This window comes from Portunus trituberculatus, chromosome 47, assembly GCF_017591435.1.
Source record: "Portunus trituberculatus isolate SZX2019 chromosome 47, ASM1759143v1, whole genome shotgun sequence".
Taxonomy (NCBI): Eukaryota; Metazoa; Arthropoda; class Malacostraca; order Decapoda; family Portunidae; genus Portunus; species Portunus trituberculatus.
Genome location: NC_059301.1, coordinates 37,269,170 through 37,292,945, shown reverse-complemented (window position 1 = coordinate 37,292,945; position 23,776 = coordinate 37,269,170). Strand labels below are relative to the sequence as shown.

Genomic DNA, 23,776 nt, shown 5'->3' with positions numbered 1-23,776 from the left:
CACTGGTAATGGAACAGAAAGGGATTATGAAGGAGTTTCAAGTAACTGTGGAGGAGATCAAGAATATGATGGGGAGTCTAGAAGTGAGAAAAGCTGTGGGACCTGATGGGGTATCAGGATGGATTTTAAGAGAATGTAGGGAGCAACTGGCAGAAAAAGTTTGTGAAGTAATTGATGCCTCATTAAGGGAAGGTGTAGTGCCCCAAGACTGGAAAAGAGCTAACATTGTCCCAATTTATAAATCAGGTAACAAGAGAGACCCATTGAACTATAGACCAGTGTCACTTACAAGTGTGGTAGCTAAGATGTGTGAGAGGGTGGTGAAGAATAGATGGACAGACTTCTTGGAGAAAAATGACATACTTTGTGAGTGTCAATTTGGTTTTAGAAAAGGGCGTTCATGCACGACAAACCTGATATGTTACTATTCGAGGGTGATAGATGTAATACAGGAAAGAGATGGTTGGGCTGATGGAATATATCTGGATTTAAAAAAGGCCTTTGATAAGGTACCACACGGAGACTGATCTGGAAACTTGAAATGGTAGGAGGAGTGCATGGCAGTTTACTAAAATGGATGGAAGACTTTTGGTAGGAAGAGAAATGAGAACAATAATTAAGGACAGACCATCAGAATGGGGCTTGGTGGAGAGTGGAGTCCCACAGGGATCAGTGTTGGCACCAGTAATGTTTGCGGTCTACATAAATGACATGGTGGATGGGGTGTCCAGTTATGTGAGCCTATTTGCAGACGATGCAAAATTGTTAAGAAAAGTGAGATGTGACAAAGATTGCGAACTACTCCAGGAAGACTTGGACAGAATATGGAAATGGAGCTGTACATGGCAAATGGAGTTCAACACGACAAAATGCAAAAAATTAGAGTTTGGCAAGAGTGAAAGAAGAATCAGGAGTATGTACAAGATAGGAAATGAAGACATAAAACCAGTCATGAAGAAAAAGACCTTGGGGTGACAATTACCAATGACCTATCGCCAGAGAGACATATAAACAAAATAATTGGAGAAGTATTGAACTTATTGAGGAACATAAGAGTGGCGTCAGATATTTAGATGAAGAAATGATGAAGAAAATAATTACTGCAATGATAAGACCAAGGCTTGAATATGCAACAATACAGTGGGCTCGAACTTAAAGAAACACATAAGGAAACTAGAGAAAGTACAGAGGGCTGCAACAAAATGGTGCCTGACTTAAGAGATTTGACTTATGAAGACAGACTGAACAGAATGCAACTTCCGACCCTGGAAAACAGAAGAGAAAGGGGAGACCTGATAGCAATATACAGAGTGATGATTGGCATGGAAAAATGGATAGGGAAGATCTGTGTATGTGGAATGAAAGAGTGTCGAGAGGGCATGGGAAAAACTAAAATGGCCACTTATAGGAGAGATGTGAAAAAATATAGCTTCCCTCATAGAAGGGTGGAAGCATGGAATAGTTTAGACGTGGAAGTGGTCAACGCAAGGAATATTCATGATTTTAAGAAAAAGCTGGACATTAGTAGATATGGAGACGGGACAGTACGAGCATAGCTCCTTTCCCGTATGTTACAATTAGGTAAATACACACACACAGACCGCCGAGCTGATAAGACGTTGGAGAGGGGGCTCCATCCACGGCATCAAACATCTACCTATACGTGAATATACAGGGCCCGAGCAGTAATAGGAATGTCTCTATGGTCCAATGAGGTGATGAGTGGGGGAAAGTGAGGAATGTCGCAAAATAGGAAGATGTGAAGTGTGTGAAAAGTTTGTTTGTGCGGTCACCAACCCGCAAACAGCTGATACCCGTAAACATGGCGGAAGCGAGAAGGGATTCATTTGTGGGTTTTTTGGATTCCCCTGGACTGAGGGAGGTGAGTTTGGACAGAAGAATTGAGAATATGGAAAAAAAAATTGGAACAATAGTGGTAATAGAGGAAAAGTTAGATAGAGTCCTAAGAGAAAATGAGGCCTTCCGTAGGGAAGTCATAATGCTTACCAGGGAAAATGCCAAGTTGTTGACACAAAAGTTGGAATTGGAAAGTAACAATGCGCTCCTGGGAAAACAGTGTCAGGAATTAACTGTAGAAATAACCGAGATGGAAAGAAAACTAAAAGAAGGAGAGGAGAAAAGTAAACAAAGAGACACTAGGCTGGAGGAGGTGAAAAAAAACAAACAATGAAGAAGCGCATAACAGTTTTAGAGAAATAATTAAACAACAAGAAAAAGAAAAGAGTGAGTTGGCCCAACGGGAGATTGTTAAAGTTTTACAGCAAGAGGAGACAATGGTGAGAAACATTGCAGAAAAGAAAAAGTGTGTGGTAGTGAGTGGATTAAAGGAAGATAATATAAGAAACTGGCAGGAGAGAAAAATTAAGGAGGAAGAGAAGATTAAGACCATGCTGAATAAGATCTCGGAAAAAGAAAATGCATTTGGAGAAGTTGAGGAATATATGAGATTGGGAAAGTATGAAGAAGGAAAGTCTAGAGCCATGAAGATAACATTAAAATCCCAAGTAGCTGCTGAGCATGTATTGAGAAATGCTTGAGCTTGAGCTTGAGCTTGAGTTGGGAGTCACCCAGCACTTGCTGTCGTTGTAGCCTTTGGATCGGCGTTCTCCCATACACACCTGGAAATGGAAGAGCTGGGCAGGAAGTCTGAAGCATTAAAGCTTTCCCTCCCTCCCCCCTCTCTCATCATTCATCACATTCACACCTGTTCCCCATCCCCATCCCTGTCCCTGAGGGGTCCCTGCCTTTCAATCATTCTCATACATTCCCTCCAGGCACTCTCTAAGAAATCTTTCACACCCTCAATCACCCGACCATTTACCTGTCTCTCAACACACAGCCCCAGCAGGTACTCCATCCATTCCCTAGCATTCCTCTCTCTCATCATGCATGGAAGCTGAAAAATTCTTAAGAGACAAACATGATTTATGTAAGAAGAAATATGTCGCAGGAGGAAAGGGCTAAGATGAGAGAAATGGTGACAGAGGTGAGAGAGAGGAATGAGGCAAGGACAGAAGAAGAAAAGAAGTTTTTTTGGAAAATAAAAAACGATAAAGTGTGGAAGTGGTGGACAAAAGAGAGGGAGTAAAAGACCAGATAAAGGAGCAGATAAGGAAGAAAGACATAAGAGTATGATATACTACCATAGACGGCTTCCTATCAAAAAGATTAGAGTGTATGGACCATCTGATAAGGGATAAACCAGTTATTATGTGTATAGTGGAGACTAAATTGAGACCTAATATACAAATAGATTGGTTTGGAGGGGGAAATTATAGAATGTGGAGAAAAGATAGAGTGAATAAAAGTGGAGGTGGAATAATTGTGTTAACAAGAAAAGACTTAATAGTGCAAAATGTGTGCCTTGGAGGAGATGAGGAGGAAGTGGTGGGTGTGGTGGTGACTGATGGAAGGCAAGATATCAATATTGTAATTGTGTATGTACCACCAAAAACAAGTGCATGGTCAAATGATCAGTATAATAGTATGGTGGAAAGCACATTGGAAAGAATGAGAAATGAAGCTGCAAAGAAAGCAAAAATGGTTATAGTTGGAGATTTCAACTGTAAAGATGTCAATTGGGAGGAATTTGAAGTGGGGAATGGTGAAGAATGGGGTGAGCAGCTATTAAATTATGCGGTGGGAAATTTGATGACACAGTGGGTGAGGCATCCAACAAGGGGAAGGAGGGGTGATGCCCCGTCGAGACTGGACTTGATATTCACAAAGGGAGTAAATCTAGAAAATGAGATTGAGCATGAGTGTCCTTTGGGGAAGAGTGATCATGAATTATTGAAATTTGAGGTAAAGGTGGGGTTCAGCAAAGATAATGAAGTTGGATACAAGGAGGAATGCCTAAATTATGCTAAGGGAAGATATAAGGAGTTGAGAAATTACTTTGGAAATGTGGATTGGTCCGAAATGTACCAGGAAACAAACATGCAGTTAAAATATGAAAAATTTATGGAAATATATAGTGAGGCCGCAGAGAACTTTGTGCCAAAATATACTAAGAAAATCTTAAAGGGAGATCAATGGTTTAACAAAACCTGTGACAAGGCAAAAAGGGAGAAGGAAAAGGCATGGGAAAAATACAAGAGAAATAATGAGGAAGTGGAGAGAGAGAAGCATATAGGAATGCAAGAAATAAATATGTTCAAGTGAGAAGAAGGGCACAACAAGAATTTGAACAGAGAATAGTGGAGAATTGTGAAAGTGATCCCAAAATGTTTTATAAATTCATTAATGGTAAATTACAGAAAAAAGAAACAGTTGATAAATTAAAGGTTGGAGATTATATATATGAAGATACAAGTGTCATTGTTGAAAAATTGAATGAGAATTTCTCCAAAGTATTCACAGAAGAAACATAATTCAATAGATGGATGTTACCTGTGACAAGATGGATGCAAGAAATTATAGTAACAAAGAGTGACATTGCAAAAGTTTTGAGTCAATTAGATGTTAACAAGGCAATGGGACCAGATGGTGTGTCTGGAAGAATGTTAAAAGAATGTCAAGAGCAGTTGCTAGATCCAATTTTAGATTTAACAAGAACATCTATCAACACGGGACATGTGCCAGTAGAATGGAAAAGGGCAAATGTAGTACCAATCTACAAAAGTGGATGTCGCATGGAACCATTGAATTATAGACCTGTTTCTTTGACCAGCATTATGTGTAAGATATGTGAAGAAGTGATCAAAAGCAAGTGGTGTGAGTTCCTGGAAAACAAAGAAGTACTAAGTGAGAAACAGTTTGGCTTTAGAAAAGGGAAATTGTGTGTATCAAATTTGCTATGTTTCTACTCAAGAGTGGTCGATATTTTACAAGAGAGGGATGGATGGGTTGATTGTGTATACCTAGACTTAGAAAAAGCATTTGATAAAGTACCACATAACAGATTGATGTGGAAGTTAAGTAGTATCGGAGGAATAAGGGGAAATCTGACGGAGTGGATGAGAAATTATTTGACAGGTAGAAAAATGAGGACGGTAGTGAAGGGAGTGAAGTCAGTGGAGGAAGGTAACCAGTGGAGTTCCCCAAGGTTCGGTGCTTGGTCCCATCATGTTCCTGATCTATATAAATGACATGCCAGAGGGAGTAAGAAGTTATATGAATATGTTTGCAGATGATGCAAAGATTATGAGGAGAGTGAGGAATGTGGATGACTGTAATATACTGCAGAAGGACTTGGACAAAATATATGAATGGAGCAGGACGTGGCAAATGGAATTCAATACCAACAAAAGCTGTGTAATGAGAATGGGTAGAAGTAAATATAGACCATATAAAGACTACCAGCTGAGGGGGAAGACTGTAATTGAAGTCAGTGAAGAAAAAGACTTGAGAGTGACTGTACAGAGTAATCTGTCTCCAGAAAAGCACATTAATAGAATATTTGGAAAAACGTACAGCATGCTCCAAAGTATAGGATGTGCATTTAATTACCTGGATGGGAACATGATAAAGAAAATATTTGACCACCCTGATTAGGCCACAGTTGGAATATGCATCAGTAATTTGGTCACCATACATGAAGAAACATGTCAAGAAACTGGAAAGAGTGCAGAGGTTAGCAACAAGAATGATATCAGACTTTAAGGAGGTACTGTATGAGGAGAGGTTAAATAGGCTGGAATTAAGCATGTTGGAAGAAAGAAGAGTCAGAGGGGATATGATAACAATGTTCAAAATAGTACATGGAGTGGACATATTGGATAGGGAGAACCTGATCACGATGGTATCCAGTAATTACCTAAGAGGACACCCAAAGAAAATACTGAAGGACTCCTGCACGAGCAACATCAAGAAGTATAGCTTCCCGTATCGGAGCATTGATGCATGGAACAAACTGAACGTGGATGTGGTGTGTGCGACGAGTGTCAGTCAAATGAAGGAAAAATTGGACAAGTGTGGACAAAGAGACAGGACATAGAGAGCTACGACTCGGGCCCTGTAATCACAAATAGGTAAAATACAAATAGGTAAATACACACACACACACACAGAATTTGAAGGGATGACATATGAGGAGAGACTAAAGGCTATGGATCTACCAACCCTGGAACAGAGAAGGGAGAGAGGGGATCTGATACCAGTTTATAAATTGATCAACGGAATGGATCAAGTGGATGATGAGAAACTGATCCTGAGAGAAGAATATGACATTCGAAGCACAAGATCGCTTAGTAAAAAACTGAGGAAGGGAAGATATCTGAGCGATTTTAAAAAGTATAGTTTCCTGCAAAGATGTGTTGAGACTTGGAACAGTTTGAGTGAAGAAGTGGTGTCAGCAATGAGTGTGCACAGTTTTAAAGAAAAATTGGATGTGTAGATATGGAGACGGGGCCACACAAGCATAAAGCCCAGGCCCTGTAAAACTACAACTAGGTAAATACAACTAGGTAAATACACACACACACACACACACACACACACACAGGGAAGTGATGGCTTACTTATCTGAGAGGATGAAGAATCTGGAGAAGGAAAACACTGACTTAAAGGATAAACTCAAGTGTTTTAAGTGTGAAATCGGATGATATCAAAATAAAAAAAAAAATGGATTGTCCCAAGCAAGAAAATTAATCTTAAGGAAAAGTTCAACAATTATGAGGACATTATTCAGAAAATGAACCAGAAGGTGCAAGACAACAACAAAAAAGTGAAAGGAATTACAGGAAAAATTAAAGGATGAATTGAAAACGGAAAGCGAGAACCAGAAAATTAGTTTTAATGAAATAATGAAAAAGCAGATACAAGACAGGATAAAAGACACAGTAATACAGGTCATTAAGGAGAAGGAAGACCTAGTCAGAGACACAGTTGACAAGAAGAAATGTATTGTAGTATGGGGTTTGAAAGAAAGAAAAATCCAATCTGGTATGTAAGGGAAAAAGAAGAGAAAGAGTTGGCAAGAGACATAATAAATATGATTCAGGATGAAGGACAAAGTCTTGATAGTGAAATAGAAGAAGTGTACAGGATGGGGAGATACAGTGATGGACATGTAAGACCTATGAAAATAAAACTGAGATCCCAAGTAGTAACAAGAGCAAAAAACTAGCTCATTCAGATGTGTACAAAGATGTATGGATAAAAAGAGACATGAATTTGGAAGAGAGAGAGAGAAAGATTGAAAGAATTGAGAAATGAAGTGAAAGAAAGAAATGAGAAACGTACAGAGACTGAGAAAAAAAGGGTTTTTTTTAAAGTTTGGAACATGAGACTGAGGAAATGGTACATCAAGGAAAGAGAGGAAAGAGCAGAGGTGGAAATGAGGGGAAATGTGGAAAATTAAAAGTTGCTTATACTAATATAAACAGACTTGTCTCAGGGATAAATAAATTGAATGACGATTAAAGAGGTTGAGCCTGACATAATGGGGATCACAGAAATAAAACTAAGAGATCAACTGTGGTTTATTTTTTATTGTTGTGGTGGTTTCGAGAATGTTTCGAGAGGGTTTCGGCGCACCGTTGGCGGCTTGTGTGGGCTGCGCGCGGGTAGAGGGCAGAGCTGTGAGGGAGTTGGTGGAGGGTGGTGTTGTTGTTGGGACGCTCCGTTGTCACCGGTATATTTTTGTTGTTTGCTCTCATTTTGCTTGGTTTGGCGTCTTGTTCTTGCTCTTGTTGTTGCACTTGTACTACAAGCTATTTAGGCATTCATTATGGCTCTGTCCAAAATAACAGTGGACATGATAAAGCCATTTACTGGTGAGGGTGATGTAGTGTCATGGTTGAAGAAAGTTACTCTGGTGGCCAAGTTGCAAAAGATTACTGATGTGGCCAGTTTCATATCATTGTATTTGGAGGGCGACGCATTGGCATTGTACTTGGAGTTAACCTATGCGGAGCAAACGGATGCAAAGATTCTTCAAGAGAAGTTACGAGTAGTGTTCACTGATGATGCTTTTACCTCGTCTGCAAAATTGGTTCAGAAGCGGTGGACAGGGGAGCCTGTCGATGTCTATGCAAACGAAATTAGGAGATTGGCAGGGTTGGCTCAATTTACAGGTGAAGGATTGGAGAATATTATTAAATTAACATTTGTGAATGGGTTTCCCAATCATGTAGGAGTTTCTTTGCAGCAATTACCCAATGTTCTGAAACTTGAGATGAGGGATTTAATTAGTCGAGCTAGAATCCTGACAGCCAAGCTGCAAGTGGAGGTATCTGCTGTGACCAGGGAGTTTAAGGAGACAGTAAGAGGGCCTAGACGGGTAAATACTGCCAATCAATTTTCAGGTAAATGTTTCCATTGTTCAGGCCCACACATGATCAGAGATTGTAAAGAACAGGTGAGGTGTTTTAGGTGTGGAAAACTTGGACATGTCGCTAGCAGGTGCCAAGAACATATTTCGGAAAACTAGAAAGGAGTGATTTCAGCGCCGGAAGTTGCTCCGTCATTGGAGAGGCGCGTTGTATAGGTTGTTTAACTATTGTCAATGTAGTAATAGGTGGGGTAGTTGGGAGAGCATTAATAGATACTGGTTGTACTACAACTGTAGTTTGTTCAAAGTTTGTTCGAAGCAGTAATGGTGAAGCTCGTGTTTGTGCTTTTGATGGCCGGCTAGTAACGTGCCAAAGTGTGACTGGTCTTGAGTTGGTGTTTGAAGATAAAGTAGTTATTGTTTATAGGGTGCTGGTGTTAGATCAGCTGGTTGTTGGTGTGGATGTGGTTGTCGGAGTTGATGTTATTGACCACTTGGGCGAAGTTACCATTAGTCAGGGTACAATTAGATTTGGAGACTCAAAAGTTCATGTCAAAGGTCAGCCAGCTGTGGCTGTAGTGCAAGGAGATGAGCAGCCTGCTAATAAAGTTGACGAGTCTTTTAACGGTGACAGTGTTCTGGAAATAAATGACACTGATTTTCATGGTAAGTTTGATGGGCAGCATCCTGTTCAACTCAAGAATAGAGTGTCGTGCTATGACAAAAATATGGCAACCGAAAAGCTGTTGGAGTTTAAGAAGGAAGTAGATAGATGGATCAAGGAGGGAATATTGGTGCCTTGGCAGGAGAATGTTGATACAGGTATTATTGCTCTCATGGCAGTGGAACAACCTACAAAGAATAAAGTGAAGCCAGTGCTCAATTTTCGTGAGTTGGATACTTTCGTTAAGTGTCACACAGGTGATGATGATGTCAGTATTTGCAGTGAGAAATTGAGGGAGTGGTGCCATATTGATAAGCATGTATCTCTAGTCGACTTGAAATCGGCTTATCTTCAATTAAAGATCTATAAAGAATTGTGGCCATACCAACTTGTTAATTATAAAGGTCAAATATTCTGTCTCACTAGATTGGGTTTTGGTTTGAATTCAGCTCCTCGTATAATGTCAAAAGTGTTAAAATATGTGCTGAGTTTGGATACTGTTATCGGGGTAGCAACTAGTTCGTATATAGATGACATTGCGGTCAATGAAAGTAGGGTGTCGGTGCAGGATGTGATCAAACGTTTGAATAAATACGGGCTTGTTACGAAATCTCCGGAAGCAGTTGGAGAGGGAACTGCAGTATTGGGATTGAAGTTGTCGAAATCAGGAGACGAGTTGGTTTTTCGGTGAGGAAAAACATTGCCAGAGATTGGTGACACCCTTACCAGGCGGGAGCTATTTTCAGTATGTGGGATGCTTGTGGGGCATTACCCTGTTGCGGGATGGTTACGGGTTGCCTGTAGCTACATTAAGCGACAGGCAGAAGGATTTCACTGGGAGGATCTCGTTGGTGACCAGACTATGTGTATGATCAAGGAGGTTATGGATAGAGTTGCTAGGGAGGATCCCGTGAGGGGGAGCTGGTTGGTGCCTCGGAGTACTCATGGAGTAGTTTGGACGGATGCAAGTAAAATCGCAATTGGAACAGTGTTGGAGATCGAGGGAAGAACAGTCGAGGATGCTGCCTGGTTGAGAAAGAATAATGATTTTAACCATATTAATGTTGCGAAACTGGAGACTGTTTTAAAGGGAGTGAATCTGGCGTTGAAGTGGGGCATAACTTCGTTAGAGTTGAAGGTTGATTCTGCTACTGTTGTGGCATGGTTAAAAAGTGTGATAAGTACAGAAAAGCGAGTGCACACAAAGGGAGCAGCAGAAATGCTCATTAAGCGCAGGTTAGGAAATCTGAGAGAGTTAATCGAAGAATTTGGGTTGAAGATTGAGGTATTGTTGGTGCCATCAGATTGGAATAAGGCTGATATGTTAACTCATGTGAAGAAGAGCTGGCTGGGAGCTGCCTCGACCGTTGAGAATGTACAAAGTGAACATATGTGCTCAGGAGTAATAGCAGATTTGCGTGTAGTTCACAATAGGCATCATATGGGAGTTGATCGAACTTGGTACTTGGCAAAAAAGGCTGACCAGACTGTGACAAGGAATGATGTGAAGAGGGTTGTACAAGGTTGTGAGAGGTGTCAATCAATTGATCCTGCACCTGTAACACATCAAAAGGGAGAAATATATACCAAGTTTAACTGGCAGCGATTGGCTGTTGACGTGATCCATTACAGAGGGGTGCCATATTTATCTGTGGTGGACTGTGGCCCAGGTCTTTTTGCTATTTGGAGAAAGTTAGTGAGAGAGGATGCGCATTGCATAGCTGATGAACTGGATAGCATTTTCTTGGAGAGGGGCCCAGTAGACGAGTTGTTGATGGACAATGGCACAGCTTTTCGGTCTCAACATTTGGCTGATATGTTGCGAGGCTGGAATATAGATGGGGTATTTAGAGCTGCATACAGACCGTCAGGGAACGGGATTGTTGAGAGACATCACAGGACAGTAAAGGCAATTGCTGAAAGAGGAGGTATCTCTCCCTTGGAAGCTGTGTATTGGTATAACAGCACACCAAGATATGGGCAGGATGAGTTATCGGTACCGCAGCGCTCAGTCTATACTTACGAGTGGAGATACCTGTGGGTGAAAAACCCTGAAGTTGGGGGACAGAGCAGTGAGAAGTTGTCTGTACATATTGGAGATGAGGTGTGGGTGAAACCTGCTGGTGCTAGGTGTACTACTCAGTGGGGAAAAGGGACTATTACACAGGTGAATTCTCCAAATAATCTTGTTGTTAATGGTATGCCGAGGCATGTGTTGGATGTCCGGCCAGTAGTACAACCACCTGCGGAGTGTTCCGGTGATGAAGAGGAGGAGAGTCTTCGGGAGGGAGAGGGAGACTCTGTGTCTGTTGAGCCTCGTCCAGTTCCAGAGCCTCGTCCAGTAAGGAATAGGAGGGCTCCCGCATGGATGGCAGATTTCGTTAATTAAATTTGTTCTCAGGTTTTTTGATATTCTGTTGAGGTGTTGATGGGTGTATTTGGTTTTTGTGATCTTAAGATCATGGGGAGAAGTGGTTTATTTAGTTATTGTTGTGGTGGTTTCGGGAATGTTTCGAGAGGGTTTCGGTGCACCGTTGGCGGCTTGTGTGGGCTGCGCGTGGGTAGAGGGCAAAGCTGTGAGGGAGTTGGTGGAGGGTGGTGTTGTTGTTGGGACGCTCCGTCGTCACCGGTATATTTTTGTTGTTTGCTCTCGTTTTGCTCGGTTGGGCATCTTGTTCTTGCTCTTGTTGTTGCACTTGTACTATATCAACTGACACTAAAACCCCATTGGAAATGGGCTGTACAATATCTATATGAAAAATAGAGAAGCAAAACAGGGTGAAGGAGTGATGATACTAAGCAAAAAAACCTAAAGGTAATGAATGTGAATTATGGCAAAAACAGTGCAGAAATTATATCAGTTGTAGTTTAGAAAAATTATATGGAGAAGAGAGAATTTATAGTCTGCTATGTACCACCCAAGACAAGATCTTGGAGTCTAAGAGAATATGGGGAAGTTTTGAAAGACACTGAATGCTCACTAATCAAAATATTAAAAAAGAAAAGAAATACTGTAATAATGGGGACTTCAACTGTAAGGAAGTGCACTGGGAAGATATGACAACAGAGGGAAATGAGGATTCATGGGGTTACACGTTACTGGAGTTAACTATAGAATATACAATGACGCAATGAATTCAAGAAAACACCAGATTTAGGAACAGTGAAGAGCCATTGAGACTGGATTTATTATTTACAACGGAACCTGACATTGTGGATGGAGTAGAGTATAAGACACCTTTGGCAAAAAGTGACCATGTACTAATAGTAGCAACCTTCAAGGAAGTGATTAGGAAAGAACGGAATGAAAAACATAGAAAAGGAGGATTGACATATAGCAAAACAAATTTTAGAGAACTCAAAGATTTTTTCCAAAAGACAGACTGGACTAAATTTGACAACCAGGTAAGAGTGGAGGAAAAGTGGATGACATTTAAAGAAATTTATAATGATGGAGTAAATAGATATGTACCGAGACTGAAAATTAAAGACAAATATAAGGAAGAATGGTCTAATAGAAAATGTGAAGAAGCAAGAGATAGAAGGGATAGAACGTGGAAGATATGGAGAAAAGATAAACGTCTAATGAAGTGGCAAGACTACATCAGAGAAAGGAACAACTATGTTAAAATACGAAGAGAAGAAAAGAAAAACTATGAGAAAAACATAATAGAAAAATGCAAGGATCAGCCAAAGATGTTTTATATATATATATATATATATATATATATATATATATATATATATATATATATATATATATATATATATATATAAACGGAAAGTTAAAAAACAAACACGAGATGGAGAAACTAGTTTATGAAAATAATGAATACAGCGATGAATTGGAAATGGCTGAAATAATGAACAGACACTTTCAAGGAGTTTTTACAAGAGAAAAACCATTAATTATGAAGAACTAGGAAATAAATCTCCTGCGATGAGAGACATCGTTATTTCAGAGCAGGAAATAATGATACAACTAAGAAATTTAGATGTAAGAAAATCACACGGTCCAGATGGAATTGCATATTGGATATTGAAAGAGTGTAGAGAAGAGCTGGCAAATAAGGTATACAATATAATAAACTGTTCTATTGAAAAGGAAAAAGTACCAGAAGACTGGAAAAAAGCCAATATTGTGCTAATATGTAAAGGAGGAAGTAAAGAGAACCTAACAAATTACAGGCCAGTGTCCCTAACAAGTACAATAGCTAAAATGGGTGAATGTGTGATCAAAGAAAGATGGACCAAACATTTGGAAGAAAATAACATAATTAATGAAAGACAATTTGGCTTTACAAAAGGAAGATCATGCGTAACAAACCTTATATGCTTTTACTCTAGAGTCATAGACATAACACAGGAAAGAGATGGATGGGTTGACAGTGTATTTTCAAATTTAAAAAAAGCATTTGATAAAGTTCCACATCGAAAATTAATAAGAAAACTGGAAGATATAGGGGGAATAAAAGGAAAATTGCTGGAATGGATGAAGGAATTCCTAACTGGAAGAACTATGAGAGTGACAATTAGAGATAAGGAGTCCACCTGGAAGGAAGTTATAAGTGGGGTTCCGCAAGGTTCTGTGTTGGCCCCAATTATGTTTGCAATATACATAAATGACATGGACGAAGGAGTAGAAAGCTATATGAGTTTCTTTGCAGATGATGCAAAACTTTTGAAGAAAGTTGGGTCGCACGATGATGGTGGAACACAACAGCAGAACTTAGATAGACTATGGGAATGGAGTAAAAGATGGGAGATGGAATTCAACATTAAGAAATGTAGCATAATGGAATTTGGGAAGAGCAAAAATAGGATAACAAGACAATATAAACTTGGAGAAGAGAAGATTAAGAAGGTGGAAAGTGAAAAGGACCTGGGAGTTCTCATAACAAAAGAAATGTCCCCCAATAAACATATAAATAAAATTGTTGGTAAGACCTACAACTTACTGAGAAATATTAAAATTGCATTCTCATATATTGATGAAGATATGGTGAAAAAGTTATTGGTATCCTTGATCAGACCATGACTGGAGTATGCAGCAGTACTGTGGTCACCTAACACGAGGAAGAATATCAGGAAAATTGAAAGGATACAAAGAGCGGCCACCAAACTGGCTCCAACCTTGTTGGCTCTTATGTATGAAAAGAGACTGGAGAGACTGGAATTACCAACACTGGAGCAGAGAAGAGAAAGAGGCAGCCTGTTGACCATCTACAGAATAATGAATAATATGGAGCTTTCTGATAGGATCAACCTGCTGAAGAGGGACAGAAGGGACACAAGAGGACATGGACTAAAACTCAGAAAAGACAACTACAGAAAGGACTTCAAGAAAAACAGCTTCTCCATAGAGTGATAGATATATGGAACGGACTGGACAGAGAGGTGGTGTGTGCAAAGTATATACACGACTTTAATTAGACACTGTGAGATACAGAGATGGGACAACATGAGCATAGGCTCCCCTCCCGTAAAATACAACTAAGTAAATACACACACGGAGCGCAGCCATCGAGCAGGACACACACATCTGAGCAGCTCGCAAAGATTACTACAAAAAGAGTTGGATTCAGGCTTAGACATATGTACGAGGGAAGAGGGGGCCATAGGTTCTCCTATTTCCTGATTAGATAAGTGTTAGATCACGTATAAGGAATGAATAATGATTCTGTCATATGCCTAGCGCTTCTAGGCCTATGGCGGAATCAATACATACGCCGAGTGATAACCAACACTTTATAGAAACCCCTACTGGTTTAAGGAAACTGACTGATGATACTATGGATATCAGGGATGAGAAGGCTTATTAATGTAGAAAGGGAATTAAGATATATAAAGGAGGTGATGTCCAGTCTCATGGACAAACAAGACCGACTGATAACGGAGAACACAGCCCTGAAATTGAGAGTAGCTGAATGTGAGAAAGTCAGTGCAATAAACCAGGAAATGAAAGAGGAGATTCAGGAAATAAGGAAGCAAAATGACATTCTAAAAACCACATGCCAAAATTATTAAAGCTCTATAAAGAGCTTGCAGGCTAGAGTGCAGGACAGGATTACAAACAAGTTGAAAGAACTAAAAAAATGAATGGAAACAGGAGCAAGAAGAGGAAAAAGTCAAATTTTCAGAAGTGATAAGGAGACAAATTAAGGAGAAAACGAAAGTCGTTGTAATAGAAGTTATCAAGGAAAAAAAAAAATTTGGTGCAGGATGCAGTGGATAAGAAAAAAATCTTCATGATTTATGGGATGAGGGAAAAGAAAAATCCAAAAAAATTCACGAGAGAACGTGAAGAAAAGGAAATGGCCAAAACTGTTATCAGACAAGTACAAGACAGCACACAAGAATTTGATCAGGAGATGGAGGAAGTGATTAGGCTGGGAAGATACAATGAAGGGGGTAGGAGACCAATGAAGGTGAAAATGAGATCTCAAGTGGTTGTAGAGGAAATTATGGCTAGAAAAGGGAAGCTTGCTGATGATGTTGATCACAAGGAAATATGGATAAAAAGAGGAAAGGGAAAAGGAGAAAGTGCTAAGTGAAGCTAAGGAAAAAAAATGAGAAAAGGACAGAGATAGAGAAGAATTTTTACTGGAGGGTTCTGGATATGAGACTAAAGAAGTGGTACCTAAGGAAAAAAGAGGAGGTCGTGGAGGCAATAAATTAAGAGTGATTTATACTAACATAGATGGGTTGTTATTAAGCATATTGGAAATTCAGGATTATTTGAAAAAGAAAAAGCCGGATGTAATGTGCATTGTTGAAACAAAACTGAAAAAAGAGATCCATGTCAACTTTAAAGAGAAGGGACAGGAAGGATAAAGGGGGAGGAGGAATGCTAATAATGGTTCGTGATAATGTATGTGTGGAGGATGTGCAATATGATGAGGAGAAAGTGGAAGTAATGGGAGTAACAATCAGAACAGAAGATTTGAAGAAAAGAAAAATTATAGTTACATAAGTTCCACCAAAGACTAATACATGGAGATCAGAAGAGCATAAAGATATGCAAAGAGAGGTGATAAAGTGCCTAGATAACATGATAAGAAGAGATAGAAGAATACTCTTAGTTGGAGACTTTAACTGTAAAAAAATGAACTGGAAAGAGATGGAAGTAATGGATAATGCTGGGCAGTGGAGCAAGAAAGTATTACAGTTGACTATGGTTAATACAATGGACCAGTGGGTGGAAGAGTCAATAAGGTACAGGGGGGAAGAAGAACCATCGTTGCTTGACTAGTTTTCACAAAGAATCCAGAGTCCCCTCCAATCATACAATACGTTAGTCCAATGGAGATAAGTGATCATATGACATTAGAAATGCAAATGCAAGAGGAAAATGAGATCAGTTACAGAGAGGACTATAAAGGAGAGAGATTAAATTATGCAAGAGTGGATTTTTAAAAGTTAAGGATTGATTTTGCTGATATTGAGTGGAGTAATATTATGTACAGAAAGACTGTACAAGAGAAATATGACATATTCTTGCAGAAATACAATGAAGGAGTAAAAAAGTTTGTTCCTGTTTATAGAGTTCAGAAAAAAATACATGGTTGGTACAATGCTAGATATATACAAGGCAAAAAAGGCAAAAGATAAAGCTTGGAAGAAACTCTTAAAGGAGGGAAATGACTATAACAGATGGCAGTAGAAAGATACTAGTAATGAATATATTAGAGTAAGGAGAGAGGAAGAAAGAAAGTTTGAGAAAAATGTAGTGGATAAAAGCAAAGATGAATCCAAACTTTTCTACAAGTTTATAAACGGCAAAACAAAGAATAAGGAAACAATTGAAGAAATTATTAAAGAAGGAAAGACATCCCAAACAGAGAAGGAAATGTGTAAAATAATGAATGAGAGCTTCAAAACGGTATTCACTGCAGAAGATGATTTCACAGAACCTAATAGGACATTGAATTGCCAAGGATTACAGGAGACTGCAGTGCACAAAGAGGATATTGGAAACTATACTACAGACCAGTGTCACTTATAAGTGTTGTAGGGAAGTTATGTGAAATAATTATCAAAGAAAAATTGGTTAAATTTCTAGAAGAGGAGCAAGTCATATCGAACAGACAGTTTAGGTTCAGGACAGGGCGGTCATGTGTATCAAACTTATTAAGTTTCTGCTCAAGAGTTATAGCAGGACTTGAAAATAGAGATGGATGGGTAGACATAGTAAACCTGGACATTAAAAAGGCTCTTGATAAAGTCCCGCATGGAAGACTTCTTTGGAAACTAGAGTACATAGGAGGACTGCGTGGAACCTTGCTCGAATGGACAAGAGATTATTTGAAGCATAGGGAAATGAGAACTGTGATCAGAGATACATGCTCATCCTGGGGTAAAGTAACTAGTCAGTGTTAGCCCCCATTATGTTTCAAGTGTATGCAATCGACATTCACATTGGGATAAAGTTATATAAATTTATTTGCTGATGATGCAAAGTTACTAAGAGTTATCAAAACCAGAGAGGATTGTATGCTGTTGTAGGAAGATTTATACAAGATCTATGAATGGAGCAAGAAGTAGAAATTGGAGTTTAATGCCAAGAAATGCCAGGTGTATAATAGACATGAGGGTAAGGAAATGGTATATCTGAGAAGGGAAAGAAATACACTAAAAGTAATGTATACAAATATAGACAGATTAATATCAGGAGTACTGGAAGTGAGAGACTTTATACAGTGGAACCTTGAGTTATGAGCAGCCTGACATGAGTAATCTGAGGTATGAACTATTGCTCAATCGATTTTTTGCTTTGACTTTTGAGCCAAAACTTGAGTTATGACCTAGTTTCTGACTTACAGGCCACAAATTGCATTACGAGCTAGCTCCAGGTATGCCGCGGTTGTTTTGTGCAGCGATGCCCAACATTTGATGTATTCAGTTTATGATGTTTTGTTCTTTTTTCACTGTGTAAGCATTTATCATGTTGTGTTGGTATTTTGTGCTTTTGGTGCTGTTGAATAACCAAATTTCTTTTGTCCGACCATTGGTCCCAAGCAAGTGGCTTTACATAATGACATATGCCTAACTCAGATCCTAAACATTCTGAAAAATAGGATGAAATAAACCTTCTTGAACAGCTATTTTGTGAAATGCTCTGCAGACAAAAAAAAAAAAAAAAATGAAGAAAATTAAGTTAATTGAAACTGAAATATAGAAAAATGAATCAATTAAGTTCAACAATAAAGTGTAGCTTTAAGAGTGTAACAAGTAAGTTCAGTTATTAACTAATTAACTAATTAACAAAGAAAAGTACAGTCATTTGTTGATTAACCCAAGGGTTACATTCCTAGAGATGTCACATTATTCAAATATAATTTTCCCAGAGAAAACAATGGTAATAGAGGAGGCTACATTCCTGGCCACTGGGAAAGTCTGCCTATTTTGGGTATTCTGTTACTCAAACCTTAAAAAAGTTAGTAATGCATTACTACACTTGAGACTTGAGACACTTTATTATGCTTACAACTGTAATCATATTTAACCTTTAACACATATATTCTTATTAATGTAAGCAGCCTACATGAAATTAAAAGTTTGTCAGGCATTAGCATATTAAATATTGTTATTAATTGCTATATGTGTGTGTGTATTGTTAGAGTGGTTTGGTTGCTCGGTTCAGGTTCGTGTGCGTGTGTGTTGTTGGAGTGGTTTGGTTGCCTGGTTCAGGTTTGTGTGCATGTGTGTATATGTGTGTACATGTGTGTTTGGAGGTGAGTGGGTGAGGCATGAAGCTATGCCAGTGTCACAGAGGTGTTGGAGGTGCGGCATGGTGTAACAATATAAATACAATAATTTTTAGGAATCAGTCAGCAAGCAAAACTTAACCGTTAGTATAGCAGAATAATACGGGCAAAAAACCACCATTATCAAAGACATAATATACATACAAAATGATACAGAAGTAATATTAGTAAGCATGACCACAATGATTAACATTATAGTATACAAGAACAGATCAGTTAGCATGACCACAATGACCAATAAAACAAATACCTTGTCAATATTGAGATAATAGGTGATTTTTATATTGCCTTTTAAAAGAGCAGAGTGTTGGTAAGGCTTTGATAGGGTGAAGTATATTATTCTATATCTTGGGACCAGAATATGCTAGTGAGTTTATGTTTTAGTACCCGGAGGTGTTCATGAGTGCGAGTTGGGTAGTTATGTTGAGGAAGTATGTTAGTAGTATTACCCGTTGTTATTAGTTTGTACATAAATACAGCAATATATAATTTGTTTATGTCAAATAATTTTATAATGCTCATGTCCTTAAATAGAGGGTGTGTGATCAAAGTAACTGGAATTACTTATGATCCTAATTAATTTCTTTTGTAGATAGACTAGGGGAAGTAGATGAATGGGATATGTATTGCACCAGACTGGTGTACAGTATTGTAAGTGTGGCAAAACATGGGTATTGTAAAGAATTTTAAGTATATTGTTAGGCATAAGATCTTTAACTTGATATAGAAGAGAGGCAATACTAGACAATTTAAGATATAATTCTGGAATATGTGATTTAAAGGACAAATTATCATCTAAGATCACACCTAGTAACTTGTGTTGTTTGGTTTTGTTGATGACATTGTCATTGTATAACAGAGCTGGAGGAGATTTAACTGTTTTCTTGGTGAAAAGCATATCAAGCAAATTATGAAAATATAGTGAAGAGATTTACAGTTCTTTCAATGTATAAATATATTGTGTTAAGTTGAGGATGCTACCATGTGCTGAGTAGTAGTTGAGTTAGGTAACATTGTTATAGCAGTGCTAGTTCATGCAATTGAAGGTTGCTGGCTAGACCCTAATCCACCTTAAATTTTCTTATCCAACCACCTTAAATTTTTTTATCTCACCACTATCACCATGCCGTGGTCCATGCTGTTGCACGACATTGCACAAAATCTCTGGCTACTGGTTATAAACATTCAACTGATTTTTCTCTTTTCATTAACAGAAATAATATCTATACATAAGATGTTTGATATGGAGCCAGCAAATAACAATCACAGTTCCTTATGTCACTTTCTCCCCTGCAAATCATTACAGTTCCTCTTACAACCATGCTTAAAAATTACTTTAATCTCATATACGAATGCAACAATGTAACTCATCATTGAGGTAGCTGCGGTGGCGAGTGGACGTGTTGTGTGTGCACTCCGTTTTTGGCTGTTGTTTTTATAGTTAGCGAGTAGTTTTTGTGCTTGGTGTCTGTGTGTGGTGCTTTTGAGTGTTAGTGAAGTGAAAGTGTGTACTGGAAGTGTTAGATTAAAGTGAAATAGTGGTTAGAATCAGTGTTTGTGAGTTAAAAGTATTTTGGTAGAGCGAGGAGACTAGGCTTGTAACCGTCAAGTTGACCTTGAAAGAGGATTAGTTGACCTCACTTAGGCCCCCCACCACCGCGGTTCCCCCACCCCGCCATCACCAAGTATTTTTATTTGTGTGTGAGTTAACAGATTGTAAATTAGTATGTCGGTAGCTACTGAGGTATATCAGAGTGTGATTGAGTGCGTGAAAGAGAGTGTTGAGGTGGGATTGGGCGAGTTTGTTGTGTGTGAGATGTGTGGGCATGACAGGAAGGTCGTTGAGTTTTCTGAGTGTATGGTGTGTAGGCTCAAGAGCGAGAATTTAGTTCTTTCTCTTGAGCACCGAGAATTGCGAGAGGAAATGAGAAAGCTAAGTGAGGGGAAAAGTGCGAACGAAGTTCTCATCTTTGAGTAGAAGGAGGAGGTTAAGAGGCTTGGGGAGGCAATGGAAAAAATTAGGCAGGAGATCAGTGTTAGGCCGAAGGTTGGACCTTCTGAGGGCGACAGGGTGGCTTGGCCCTCTGTCGGGAAGAGCAGAGTGGGGAAGAGGGAGCAGGCGAGCCAGACTGGGAAAGATAGTAGTCAGGATGGACAGAGATGGCAGGTTGCGAGGGGAAGGAAAGCGGAGGCAGTTAGGGAGGATAGGACTAAACCTGTTGAGTGTGAAAATAGGTTCGGTTTGTTGGAGGGGGAGGGGGAGAGTGAGAGTGGAGTGAATGAAGTGGTTGTGGTGAGTGAAAGGAGAGAGAAGGGGGTAGAGGAGAGGAGGAGGAGGGTTGTGCTTAGCACACTCAGGTGTGTGTGGTGGGTGACTCTCAGGTTAGGTACTTAGATAGCATTTCTGTGGGAAAGACAGGGATAGGAGGACGAACGTGTGTATGCCTGGTGCAGGTGTGAAGGCAGTGAGTGAGGAGGTGCAGAAGAGGGTTGGGGGGATGGAGAGGGAGGGTGTAGTAGTTTTGCACGTAGGTGGGAACGATGTCAGAGCAGGTGGGTCAGAGGAGTTAGTGGCAAGATTTTGGGAAATGTTAGGCAAGATAAGGGAGAGTGGTAGGAGGTGTATAGTGTCAGGAATCTTGCCTCATGTGTATGTTAGCAGGGAATGGTTGTCTAGGGCCATTGGTGTGAATGATCGGGTAAAAGGGATGTGTAAGGATGTGGGTGTCAGCTTTGTGGATGTATGAGATAGGTTCTATGGGCGAAGGGATTTGTATGCTAGGGATGGTGTGCATCTGAGTAGGAAGGGTGTGGATGTGCTGAGTGGATGTCTGGAGGGGGGAGTTGGGATGGAGTGTAGTGGGTAAGGTAGCAAATGCATTCCAGAAGAAAGATGTTAGACATAAATTAGATAGGATAAACAGAGATAGTGAAAAGATTAGGAAAGATTTCCAGGTGCAAATAGGAGAGAATAAGATTAGGATTCCAAATAAGGAGACAGCATCTAGGAAGATAGCAGGACTTAAATGTTTTTATGTAAATGCCAGGAGTCTTAGGAACAAGAAGGACGAGTTATCTAGTTATATAGTTGAGGAGGACTTAGATGTTGTATGTGTCACAGAGGCATGGGTAAATGAGGAAAAGTTTAGGGAAAATAGGAAAGAATATAAAGTAGATGGATACATTATGTATGTACACCAGAGGAATGGTAGGATAGGTGGAGGAGTAGTTATTTATGTTAAAAAGTCCTTCATTTCCAGTCAGGTTAATGGTATTAAGGTAGATAACAGAGTAGAGTCCTTATGGCTGGATGTTAGAGTAAACAAAAGTAAGGTTATTAGAGTAGGAGCTTTTTATAAACCACCTAACCAGTCAGTAGATGTAGACAACCTTATGGTAGTTGAGATAAAATAGGGGGTGTACTAGTCAGACAATTATCTTAGGGGATTTTAATCTTAAGTCAGTAAACTGGGAGAGGATGGTAGCAGATGCTAGTGAAAATAAGTTTATGGAAAGTTTTCAGGATAACTATTTAGTGCAGTTGGTAGATAAACATACTAGGGGGAGGAAGGTTTTAGACATAGTACTAACAAATATTGAGCATTGTTTAAAGGAAGTTGAGGTAGGAGAGACTTTAGCAAACAGTGACCATCATATAATTGTAAGATTAAACGATACTTACCAAGTTGAAGTTTGATCGTAATTTCATGAACATTTAAACGATGTCACTGAGGCAGTAAATGTCCTCCCTTCCCTCCCCCGGCTTCTTGGTCGCTGTGTTTTGGGTTTTTTTCTTCACTCACTGTTTAATTTTTAGCTTTTGTAATTTTTATACTTTGTTCCTCAAACCAACACTCTGAAGGACTGACGAGGAGCGGCATAGACATCTCATTTACTGCCTCAGTGACGTTGTTTAAATGTTCGTGAAATTACGATCAAACTTCAACTTGGTAAGTATCGTTTAATCTTACAATTTCACTTCACAATATTTAAACTGACGTCACCGAGGCAACAAATGAGAGCTTTAGAGCAGGTCCTCAAACCAAGCCGAACCCCAAAACCAGGAACGACTGAAAACCATATAGTATCATCTTCATGTATTCCAGCCAAAAGCATACAATTAAGTACAAATATGTGGAAAAACAATGAAATCATATGAAATCCACCACAATAACCCGTAGTACATTTTACATATTCATGGAGGAGACCCATCCTCCGCCAACACCGCCTGTGCAAATAACCCCTTCTTACTAATTGGCCTCCCATAAAACTTCGCAAAGGTAGACTCCCTGGACCAGCCCACAGATGAAAGGATGGAGGACAGCGGAAGACGGAGCGCAGCCTTGCTAGACGTGGCGGACCTAGTAGAGTGAGGTGAAAAATTTGTGAGGTCAATACCCGCGGCTCCCATAACCTCCCTGACCCAGCACCGTAAGGTATCCTGGGAAGCCACCTTAATAGGGGGTTTGGTAGTCAAAAGAAGGCCAGTGATGGAACCCCTAGAGTCCTTAGTCCTCTCTAAATGATTAACAATTGTAGTATAGACACAGATAATCTGGTCCGCAGAATATTTTTCAAAACATAATTAAAAATGTGGCAACCAGGCCTAGAAGTTTTAAGGAGATCCCCAATACGAAAAACTATCATGGAATCTGAGATAGACATATTACGGATATCTAAGAAACTTAAGACTTGGCCACGCTGCCCCGAAACCAGTAACATTAAGGCAGTTAATTTGCGGGATAACTAAATGAGTGAAAGACGTTCATCAGGGCCGAGACTCTTTAAGTAGTTGAGCACTAACTCTGGGTCCCAGGTAAATTGACAGTGAGAAAAAGCAGGCCTCTCCTGAAAGACGGCTCGCATAAATCTAATAACCAACAGATGTTGAGCCGCTGGTTGACCCCCGATCTTAGCGATGGCAGACACGGCCGAACAGATGGTATTCATAGTACTATAACTCCGAATGGGAACCCTCGGAAATTCACACAGTAGGAAGTCTAAAAGAAAACTTAAAGGTGGTAGAAATGGATTAATTTCCCGCCGGAGACAAACTGACACCCATCTTGAGAGATACAGCCTATACTGTTGTAAAGTGCTCTTCCGCCA

The 23,776-nt window shown here is 39.5% G+C and overlaps 1 protein-coding gene across 1 annotated transcript in view; it reads left to right on the top strand.

Annotated features, from left to right (window-relative positions):
* Positions 1-23,776, top strand: part of LOC123520529 — a 203,601-nt gene that overhangs the window by 168,031 nt on the left and 11,794 nt on the right. The window lies entirely within an intron of this gene.